We start from the raw sequence: 11,583 nt of genomic DNA, 5'->3' as shown, positions 1-11,583 counted from the left end.
AGTGGTCCCTCAACATACGATGGTAATCCTTTCCAAATGGACCATTGTTTGTTGAAACCATCGTATGTTGAGGGATCCGTGCAATGTGAAGTATAGGACAGTGGTCTACAACCTGCGGACCTCCAGATGTTGCAAAACTACAACACCCAGCATGCCCGGACAGCCGTTGGCTGTCCGGGCATGCTGGGAGTTGTAGTTTTGCAACATCTGGAGGTCCGCAGGTTGAAAACCACTGGTATTGGAGGTTATACTCACCTGTCCCCACCGCTCCGGACCATCACCGCTCGTCACCGCTGCCCTGGATGTCACCGTCCATCGCTGTCGCCGTGTCCCCGAGGTGTACCCGACGCTCCGGCAAGGCCTCTTCTTCCCCGGCCTCTTCTTCCCCGGCATTTCATTTATTTACCATTCCCATGTCCTGCAGGAGCGCAGGGGCGCTAAGGTCAGTAAAAAAAAATAATATAGCATTCAATCAAGTCATCAATGTTCTAATAAATTATTATAATTTTTATTATTATTTTTTTTAGCTATAACATTTTAGATTCTGTAAATGTTAATTATAAAGGGGATGAAATAATTTAATTGTATCATTGTGTATTACAAAAAGTACTGTGAATATGCACGCAATAACGATTTTGCGTAAAGAAATAAAGATTTATTATTAATAAAAAATAATAATAATTACAAATGTGTCTGGAGGACACAAGACTTAAATGTGCCATGGTATTTAGTGTACAGCGACAAACATATAAGTTGCGTGGTTCTGCGATTACCGCGTCCAGCGGTTGTTATTACTTATTTATACTGAGAAATTCTGATCATAGCATCTGAAGTATTGCAAAGGTATACAGACACACATCGGACCACCTGCAGTGCAATCACGGGGGTCCGATGAGTTAAGATGGCCGGCGGAGCTCCACTCATCTGCTCCGGTCAGCTTCTGCGTTCTATTATCTGTCACCAGAGAAGTAGTCTAAAGGGGAGAAAAGGGAGACACTCAGTATAAAAATGAAATAAGACAGCAGCTCACCAGATTTGGTTGTGTAACATCATACACAACAATGGTAAGTGCATCAAGAGGTAGTGGATCCGCAGCCCTCCGGCTAGGCAAGGTATTCAATCAGTCTTGCTTCAAGGAGAACGCCGGCTCCACGTGGCGCAGGATACAAAAGGAATGGAGATAAGATCAAATCGAGGTAGTTTATTTCCCAAGATGCAACGCGTTTCGCTGCGGGAAAGCAGCTTCATCAGGCATAATGCCTGATGAAGCTGCTTTCCCACAGCGAAACGCGTTGCATCTTGGGAAACTACCTCGATTTGATCTGATCTCCACTCCTTGAAGCCAGACCGATTGAATACCAGAGAAGTAGATCATAGATAACACTGATCAGGCCAACGCATAGCACGGTTTAGTATTTGCAGTCAGTGCAGACAGTTCCCTGTGGGAACAAAAAAAAAAGTAACAAAATAAATAAATGTAATTAATTTAATTAAATATATAAATTATAATAAATAAAAGTGAATAAGCCCCTTCCCCAATAAAAATAAAATTCCCATCTTTTCCCTTTTTACAAAGCAAAATAAAAAAATATATAAAAAAAAGAAATCAACATATTTGGTATCGCTGCGTGAGTAAATGTCTGAAATATTAAATAAAACAGTTTGGTGAATGGCATAAACGTCAAAAATTGCAAAAAAAATTTACTAAAAAGGAATCACAAAGTCACGCACATGCAAACTTGTGGTACCAATAAAAATTACAGATCATGGAGCCAAAAAATGCGCCCTCATACAAGAAAGTTGTAGGGATCAGAATAGGGCCATCTTGAAATGCATTAATTAAAAAAAAACAAAAAAAAAAGCACAATAATAGAAAAGCATGTAACCATGGGGATCACTATAATCGTATTGACCCGCAGAATAAAGAAAACATGTCGGTTTTACCGTACAATTTACAAAAACTTTTTGATTTTGCAACACAGATATAGATAGATATATATATATAGATAGATATAGATATATATATATATATATATATATATATAGATAGATAGATATAGATATATATATATATATATATATATATATATATATATTTTGTTACAGTAAAATAAGTGATGTGGTTACAACGTACAATTAGTCGCACAAATAACAACAACAAACCTCATATGGGTCTTGGGAATAAAGAAATAAACACATTGGGGGACATTTATCAAAGCATTTAGTAGAATTTTTTGCTTAAAATTGTCGCAAAAAAGTCGCACGTGCGACTACTCTTTTTTTCTGCGACTTTTTAATTGTTCATAAAATAAGCAAAAAATTTAAATCTTGCTTACCAAAGTAAAAAGTGATTTTTGACTTGCAGTGGTCAGAGATTTATCAAGTGCGAAAGTCGCAAAAAAGTCGCATCACATGAAAAAAAACCTACTAAATTTACTCCAGCTCAGACATGGAGTAGAAAAAGCCGCTACCAAAGCAAAAAAAAGAAAAATTGCTTAAGTGAAAGAAAATTATCAACAGGCTGAAAGAAGTTAATAAATAAGTCGCACATAAGAAAAAAAAATTGTAAGAAAAAATTAACTAAAAAAAGGAATACATAAGCAAACATTGATAAATGTCCCCCGTTATGTCTTAAAAGGTCACAAAAATTTGAAAAGGAAATTGTGTCCTTAAGGGGTTAAAACAGCAGAACCTGCGTGCAGCGCTGTCGCCTTATTACATCATCATTGTTCCTTAGCATTTAGAATAATAGAAGATTTGCGTAGTGTTCACTACTTAAGCCAAGAGCAACGTTCAGGAATGTAATTCATCCGAAAACCAGTTTCACGCTTATCCTGCAGGTGGCGGTATTGCTTCAGTGAAGATGACAGTGAAAATTTTCGTCTAAATCTGTTTGCATAATACATTTATTTCTATAATACAGCACAGGTTATAAGGCGCTGATAATGCGATAAGAAGCTCAAATCCACGTTGATTCCTCTGTTTTTGGAATAAAAAAAAAATAATAATAATTTTAGCTTCAAATGTCTTTCTCTCTTGTGTGTTTTTGAAATTTCCTCTCAATATCTTCATTGTAAGGCCATGTATGGGGGGGGGGGGGGGGTCTGTTTGGGTAAAATGGTGTCCAACTGGGATGCAGTAGTTATTTTCTTTATGGTGGTTGATCCAGCAATGGCACGCTGGTTGGACACTTGCAGACAGGTTGGGACTCTCGAGTGCCGACTACTTTTCAATATACATATATATATATATATATATATATATATATATATATTGTAGCTAATCTCCCTGGGCATGGACGGAAGAGAAAAATTTATGAAAGGTGTCAACGCAGGATAGTCCGGATGGTGGATAAGCAGCCCCAAACAAGTTCCAAAGATATTCAAGCTGTCCTGCAGGCTCAGGGAGCGTCAGTGTCAGCGCAAACCATCCATCAACATTTAAATGAAATGAAACGCTATGGAGGAGACCCCGGAGGACCCCACTATGGAGGAGACCCCGGAGGACCCCACTATGGAGGAGACCCCGGAGGACCCCACTATGGAGGAGACCCAGGAGGACCCCCTATGGAGGAGACCCAGGAGGACCCCACTATGGAGGAGACCCAGGAGGACCCCACTATGGAGGAGACCCAGGAGGACCCCACTATGGAGGAGACCCAGGAGGACCCCCACTATGGAGGAGACCCAGGAGGACCCCACTATGGAGGAGACCCAGGAGGACCCCACTGCTGACACAGAGACATAAAAAAGCAAGACTACATTTTACCAAAATGAACTTGAGTAACCAAAATCCTTCTGGGAAAACGTCTTGTTGACAGAGGAGACCAAGATAGATCTTTTTGGTAAAGCAAATCATTCTACTGTTTACCGAAAAGGGAATGAGGCCTACAAAGAAAAGAACACAGTACCTACAGTGACATATGGGGGAGGTCAGTGATGTTTTGGGTTGTTTTGCTGCCTCTGGCACTGGGGGCCTTGAATGTGTACAAGACATCATGAAATCTGAGGATTACCAATGGATTTTGGGTCGCACTGTACAGCTCAGTGTCAGAAAGCTGGGTTTGTGTCCGAGATCTTGGGTCTTCCAGCAGGACAATGACCCCAAACATACGTCAAAAAGCCCCAGAAATGGATGACAACAAAGCGCTGGAGAGTTCTGAAGTGTCAGCAATGAGTCCAGATCTAAATCCCATTGATCACTTGTGGAGAGATCTTATAATTACTGTTGGGAAAAGGCGCCTTCCAATAAGAGATATACCCATAAAAAGTAGGTTAAACCAATACCTCAAAATAACAAGTTTAGACTCATCACAATACAAATCCCACATATAATAAGCCAAAAAATTGAAAACAAAGTCCATGTCATTGTATCTAGCAGCGTGTAACTGATGTGAACCTACACAACATCGCACTGTAGATAAAGTGCATATAAAGGCTGCACATGTCAGGGCTATCAACATACACTAATAATAAAGTGCGCACATATAGTGAACCACTATAATAACAATGCTATATGATAACAGCTAATGCCTCCTATAAAGGGGTAAAAGCCTCGTTCACGACTCACACACAGAATAATAGAGACTGCGCATATATAGAGACCGCCCAACAATCGCGGCGGATCCCAGAAGTAGATAGTGACATATATGCACCGGTCCGCCACCTCACCCTCCAACGCGTTTCGCTGCTACTTTGTTCACCGGTGCATGTATGTCACTATCTACTTCTGGAATCCGCCGCTAGGATGCGGATCATGTGATGGTCATGTGACCGGCCGCGCAGTAACACTGGCCTCACGCTGGATTGTTAGAATCACTATGCTGGGCATAAAATCTGCTTGATTCTATTGATGAATTAAAACGTCGCGGCTTGACATGGGCTGAATAAAAGTCACCGTTTTTCTCACCATTTTTGGAGTGCTGCGTAGCTGCTTTCTATCTAAGTGGACCGTGATCGGGTCCGGAACGCCGGCACCCACACATCATCGGATAAGTAGTGCTGCTACACAACTTGTTTGGAGATATATATATATATATTTAACAACGCAGGACGTATATTTACGCCGTGATAACGCGGCCGGGACCCGCAGCTAATACAGGACATCACCGATGGTGGTGAGGCCCTGTATTAACCCTTCCGACGCGGCGATCAAAGTTGACCGCTGCGTCTGAAGTGAAACTGAAAGTATCCCTGCAGCTCAGTCAGGCTGTTCGGGACCGCCGCAATGAAATCGCGGCGTCCCGAACAGCTTACAGGACACCGGGAGTATCCCTACCTGCCTCCTCGTTGCCCGATCGGCGAATGACTGCTCCGTGCCTGAGATCCAGACAGGAGCAGTTGAGTGCCGATAACACTGATCAATGGCATGTTAATGCATGCCAGTGATCAGTGTAAAAGATCAGTGTGTGCAGTGTTATAGTCTCCTATGGGATAACAATGATCAGTATATGAGATCAGTGTGTGCAGTGTTATAGTCTCCTATGGGATAACAATGATCAGTATGAGATCAGTGTGTGCAGTGTTATAGGTCCCTATGGGATAACAATGATCAGTATATGAGATCAGTGTGTGCAGTGTTATAGTCTCCTATGGAATAACAATGATCAGTATATGAGATCAGTGTGTGCAGTGTTATAGGTCCCTATGGGATAACAATGATCAGTATATGAGATCAGTGTGTGCAGTGTTATAGGTCCCTATGGGATAACAATGATCAGTATGTGAGATCAGTGTGTGAAGTGTTATAGGTCCCTATGAGAGCTATAACACTGCAAAAAAAGTGTTAATAAATGTGATTTCACCCCTTCCCTAAAAAAAAGTAAGAATCACCCCCATTTCTCATTTAAAAAAAAGTGTAAATATAAATAAACATATGTGGTATCGCCGTGTGCGGAAATGTTCGAACTATAATAATATTCCTTTAATTAAACCGCACGGTGAATGGCGTACACATAAAAAAATTCCAAAGTCCAAAATAGTGTATTTTTGGTCACTTTTTATACCATTAAAAAATTAATAAAAAGTGATCAAAAAGTCTGATCAAAACAAAAATGGTACCGATAAAAACTTCACATTACGGCGCAAAAAATGAGCCCTCAAACCACCCCGTACGCAGAAAAATAAAAAGATTTTTTCCAGAAGTACGACAAAATGAAACCTATATAAGTAGGGGATCATTTTAATCGTATGAACCTACAGAATAAAGATAAGGTGTCATTTTTACCGAAAAATGCGCTGCATATACAGTTTTTTGTTATTATGTTTGTGTGTTATGTGTGTATAAGTGTTTTTTCATGTGTGTTGTGATTATGTATATATGTATTTTCTTACCTTTTGTGAAGATCCGGAAGCTGGCTCCTTTTTCTTCCAGTGGCTTGCTGTGTAACTTCGGCCTCCGCCATGTTGTGCTCGGTAAGTGGGATGTCAGGGGGTGTGTTCTTGCTTCTGTCCTTCCTATCTTCTGACGTCCGAGGCGAATCTTTTCCTCCTGTTTCTTCCGTGGCTCAGCGACGAATCTGCGGCCTCTTCCGGCGCATGCGCAGGTATTTTTTTTTTTTTACCAATAAAGTTTTTTTTGTCTAATTGACAAACTGTCTGCGCATGCGCGAGTACGCAAGTGCTACGCTAACAGCGTAGCGTACGTTAGGTCTACGCTAATAGCGTAGCTTCGCGCAAGCGCAGACAGTTTGTCAATTAGACAAAAAAAACTTTATTGGTAAAAAAAAACTATGCGACGGAAGAGGCCGCAGATTCGTCGCTGAGCCACAGAAGAAACAGGAAGAAAAGATTTGCCTCGGACGTCAGAAGATAGGAAGGACAGAAGCAAGAACACCCCCCTCCCCCCCCCCCCCCCCCCCCCCCCGACATCCCACGTACCGAACACAACATGGCGGAGGCTACACAGCAAGCCGCTGGAAGAAAAAGGGGCCAGCTTCCAGATCTTTACAAAAGGTAAGAAAATACATATATACATAATCACAACACACATAAAAAACACTTATACACATAACACACAAATATAATAACAAAAAACTGTATAAACAAGGGAGAACCCCTTTAACGTGATATATATGTGTGTGTATATATATATATATATATATATATATATATATATATATATACATATACATATACATATATATATACATACACACTGCTCAAAAAACTAAAGTGAACACATAAACACCACCAGGTAACTCCAAGTCACTGACACTTGTGTGAGATCCCACTGTCCACTCAGGAAGAACACTGATTGACAATCAATTTCACATGGAACAGACAACACGTGGAAATTATAGGCAATTATCAAGACACCCCCAATAAAGGAGTGGTTCTGCAGGTGGTGACCACAGACCACTTATCAGTTCCTATGCTTCCTGGCTGATGTTTTGGTCACTTTTGAATGCTGCCGGTGCTTTCACTCTAGTGGTAGCATGAGACGGAGTCTACAACCCACAAAAGTGGCTCAGGTAGTGCAGCTCATCCAGGATGGCACATCAATGCGAGCTATGGCAAGAAGGTTTGCTGTGTCTGTCAGCGTAGTGTCCAGAGCATGGAGGCGCTACCAGGTGCTTACAGCCCAACACCGTGCAGGACGTTTGGCATTTACCAGAGAACGCCAAGATTGGCAAATTTGCCACTGGTGCCCTGTGCTCTTCACAGATGAAAGCAGGTTCACACTGAGCACATGTGACAGACGTGACAGAGTTTGGAGACGGCGTGGAGAACGTTCTGCTGCCTGCAACATCCTCCAGCATAACCGGTTTGGCGGTGGGTCAGTAATGGTGTGTGGTGGCATTTCTTTGGGGGCCGCACAGCCCTCCATGTGCTTGCCAGAGGTAGCCTGACTGCCATTAGGTACCGAGATGAGATCCTCAGACCCCTTGTGAGACCATATGCTGGTGCGGTTGGTCCTGGGTTCCTCCTAATACAAGACAATGTTAGACCTCATGTGGCTGGAGTGTGTCAGCAGTTCCTACAAGAGGAAGGCATTGATGCTATGGACTGGCCGCCCGTTCCCCTGAATCCGATTGAGCACATCTGGCACGTCTCGCTCCATCCACCACAGACTGTCCAGGAGTTGGCAGATGCTTTAGTCCAGGTCTGGGAGGACATCCCTCAGGAGACCATCCCCCACCTCATCAGGAGCATGCCCAGGCGTTGTAGGGAGGTCATACGGGCACGTGGAGGCCACACTCACTACTGAGCCTCATTGGGACTTGTATAAGGACATTACATACAGTTGGATCAGCCTGTAGTGGGGTTTTCCACTGTGATTTTGAGTGATTCCATATCCAGACCTCCAGGGGTTCATACATTTCATTTCCATTGATAATTTGTGTGTGATTTTGTTGTCACATTCAACTATGTAAAGAGGAAAGGATTTCATACGATTAGTTCATTCATTCAGATCTAGGACGTGTTATCGCAGTTTTTGAGCAATATATATATATATGTATATATACATATAAAATATATACAGTGGTCCCTCAGCATATGATGGTAATCCGTTCCAAATGGACCATCGTTTGTTGAAACCATCGTATGTTGAGGGATCCGTGCAATGTAAAGTATAGGACAGTGGTCTACAACCTGCGGACCTCCAGATGTTGCAAAACTACAACACCCAGCATGCCCGGACAGCCGTTGGCTGTCCGGGCATGCTGGGTGTTGTAGTTTTGCAACATCTGGAGGTCCGCAGGTTGTAGGCCACTGTTAGAGAAAGTTGTACTCACCTGTCCCCGCCGCTCCGGACCATCACCGCTCGTCACCGCTCGTCACCGCTGCCCTGGATGTCGCCGTCCATTGCTCCGGCAAGTCCTCTGCTTCCCCGGCAACCGCGCTCTCCGTCGCCGCCATCACGTCGCTACGCACGCCGCTCCTATTGGATGACGGGACGACGTGATGACGACGATGGAGAGCGCCGACGATGCAGGGGATCCCGAAGAGTACGCGCCGGAGCCCCGAGGACAGGTAAGTGATCGTCAGCGGACCACACGGGGCACCGTAAACGGCTATCCGGGGGCAGCTGAAGCAGTCTGTGCTGCAGGATAGCCGTTTATGTCGGGGTCACTGTATATCTAAAATATATATATATATATATATATATATATATATATATATTTTTTTTTTTATTGAAGATATATATAGATATGAAAGAATTGAGCCTCTCCCTGCACCATCTCAACACGAGATGGCGACTGCGTTAACGCTCGGCCTTCCAGATGACATCTTCCCGCCAGCCTTGCTCAACAATATCCTGTGGTTGCTGCGCAAGCAGATTGAGCCCCCGTGTCCTGACTGATAACCATGAGGCAGACACCGCAGTGACTGAACAGATAATACCTTACAACAGTCACAACTACTAGTTCAGCTCTTACTATCGTGAGGTTCCTACTTGCGCAATAACCGCTTCACAAACGCCGCTTCCTATTTACTCTTGACTTAGGTGACCTATAAACGAGGCCTCCGAACGACGGACCGTCAGCTACAACTCCTTGAGGGCCACAGTTCACCCACCACAAGAACGAATTCGCACGTTGCAGCTCCCGTTGCCGAAATTTCTACAAGTCAAAAATCCTTTCTGTTCGTCTTAATGAAAATTCTATAAAAACAAAAAGTGCCTTGGAGGTCAAAATGTCTCGGAACGGCGCGGGTGGTCCCATTCATTTCAATGGCCTGAGCGTAGTCAGCTAGTGACTACATCCGGATCGTTTCCAAGTTTTGCCTCGGACTCAGATGTGCATCTTGCAGCAATTTTCAGAAACAAAACCCTGATACGCTGGGAAAATGACCTGAACGTAGTCACTAGCTGACTACACGTGGGCCATGAAATGAATGGGGCCTGTGCCTGTTCCACCATGGACACTTCAGCATGTCATTTTAATATTTTCCAGATGTATCCATGCTTCTGAGCCACAAATTGTGGTGTGAACGAAGCCTAAGATACACTATATACTACTAGATTTCTATAGTCCATTGGAAACAATGGGAGGCTACTGCAAACGGAATTCCTTTTCCATAGTGTGCCTGGCCTTTAAATGGGTATTCCAGGCCAAAACTTTTTTTTATATATCAACTGGCTCCGGAAAGTTAAACAGATTTGTAAATTACTTCGATTAAAAAATATTAATCCTTCCAATAGTTATTAGCTTCTGAAGTTGAGTTGTTGTTTTCTGTCTAACTGCTCTCTGGTGACTCACGTCCCGGGAGCTGTGCAGTTCCTATGGGGATATTTTCCCATCATGCACAGCTCCCGGGACGTGACATCATCAATGAGCAGTTAGGCAGAAAACTTTAGAAGCTTATAACTATTGGAAGGATTAAGATTTTTTAATAGAAGTAATTTACAAATCTGTTTAACTTTCCGGAGCCAGTTGATATATATATATATATATATATATATATATATATATATATATATATATATAAAAATAAAAAAAGTTTTTGTCTGGAATACCCCTTTAAAACCCATTCATACTATGGAATTTCTGAGTGAAGAAATTTAGCTAGGAAATTTCGGTTCAGCAGCTTCCCATTGTTTTCAGTTGGATTCTGCTGCACCGTGCACACTATGGAATTTCGGCTGCAGAAGTAACATGTTCATTCTTTCCACAGAATCCACGTCGCCATCAATGGAGATGGAGCATAACATTGACTGGAATCCGCAGCCACTGCTCTATATGGATTACCCACCTGGAATATCTCCAGGCGGATATTCCACAGGTCCCTTAGGCCACTTCACACTATGGAAAACAGGTGGATATGCTGCAAGCAGCGGGCACCGGTAGTACATGCCAGCGCTAGGACCGCTCTGAATTGCAACATCTCCCTAGACTGCAATGCATTTCCAGGCAGATTCCTTCAAAAGAATTGACATTTCAATTTCCTGGAATGGGGATTCCACCGTGTACAGAACAATAGGACTCTGCTGCAACAGAATTTCAGAGTGGAATTATTCCGCCGGATTCCGACCGGGAGTTCCGTTGTGTGAACATGGCCTTTATCTGAAGTCCAGTTCAAAGCAAACACTATGGGAAGATGTATGTGAGGGAAATGACATGAGGATGTTATATAGATCGAAATACATAGAGGGAAAACAATAATAAAATAAACAATAGAATAAAAAAATAAACTAAACATTAATAGGATAAATAATAATAGGATAAACAATAATAAAATAAACAATAATAGAATAGAAAATAATAAAATAAACAATAATAGAATAAACAATAGAATAAAACAATGATAAAATAAACAATAACAAAATAAACATTAATAGAATAAAAAAATAATAAAATAAACAATAATAGAATAAAAAATTTACTAAAAAATAATAGAATAAATTATAGGATAAACAATAATAAAAATAAACTATAATAGAATAAACAATGATAAATAAACAATAATAGAATAGATAATAATACGGTAGTATAAACAATGATAAAAGAAACAATAACAAAATAAACAATAATAAACAATGATAAAATAAACTAACAAAATAAACAATAGAATAAACAATAAAATAAACAATGACGGAATAAACAATAATAATTCACCGAAAAAACAATCTTTAGAATAT

The sequence above is a fragment of the Hyla sarda genome, chromosome 12 (genome assembly GCF_029499605.1).
Source record: "Hyla sarda isolate aHylSar1 chromosome 12, aHylSar1.hap1, whole genome shotgun sequence".
NCBI lineage: Eukaryota > Metazoa > Chordata > Amphibia > Anura > Hylidae > Hyla > Hyla sarda.
The sequence above is the reverse complement of the archived record's forward strand: the minus strand, read 5'-3'. Positions refer to the sequence as shown.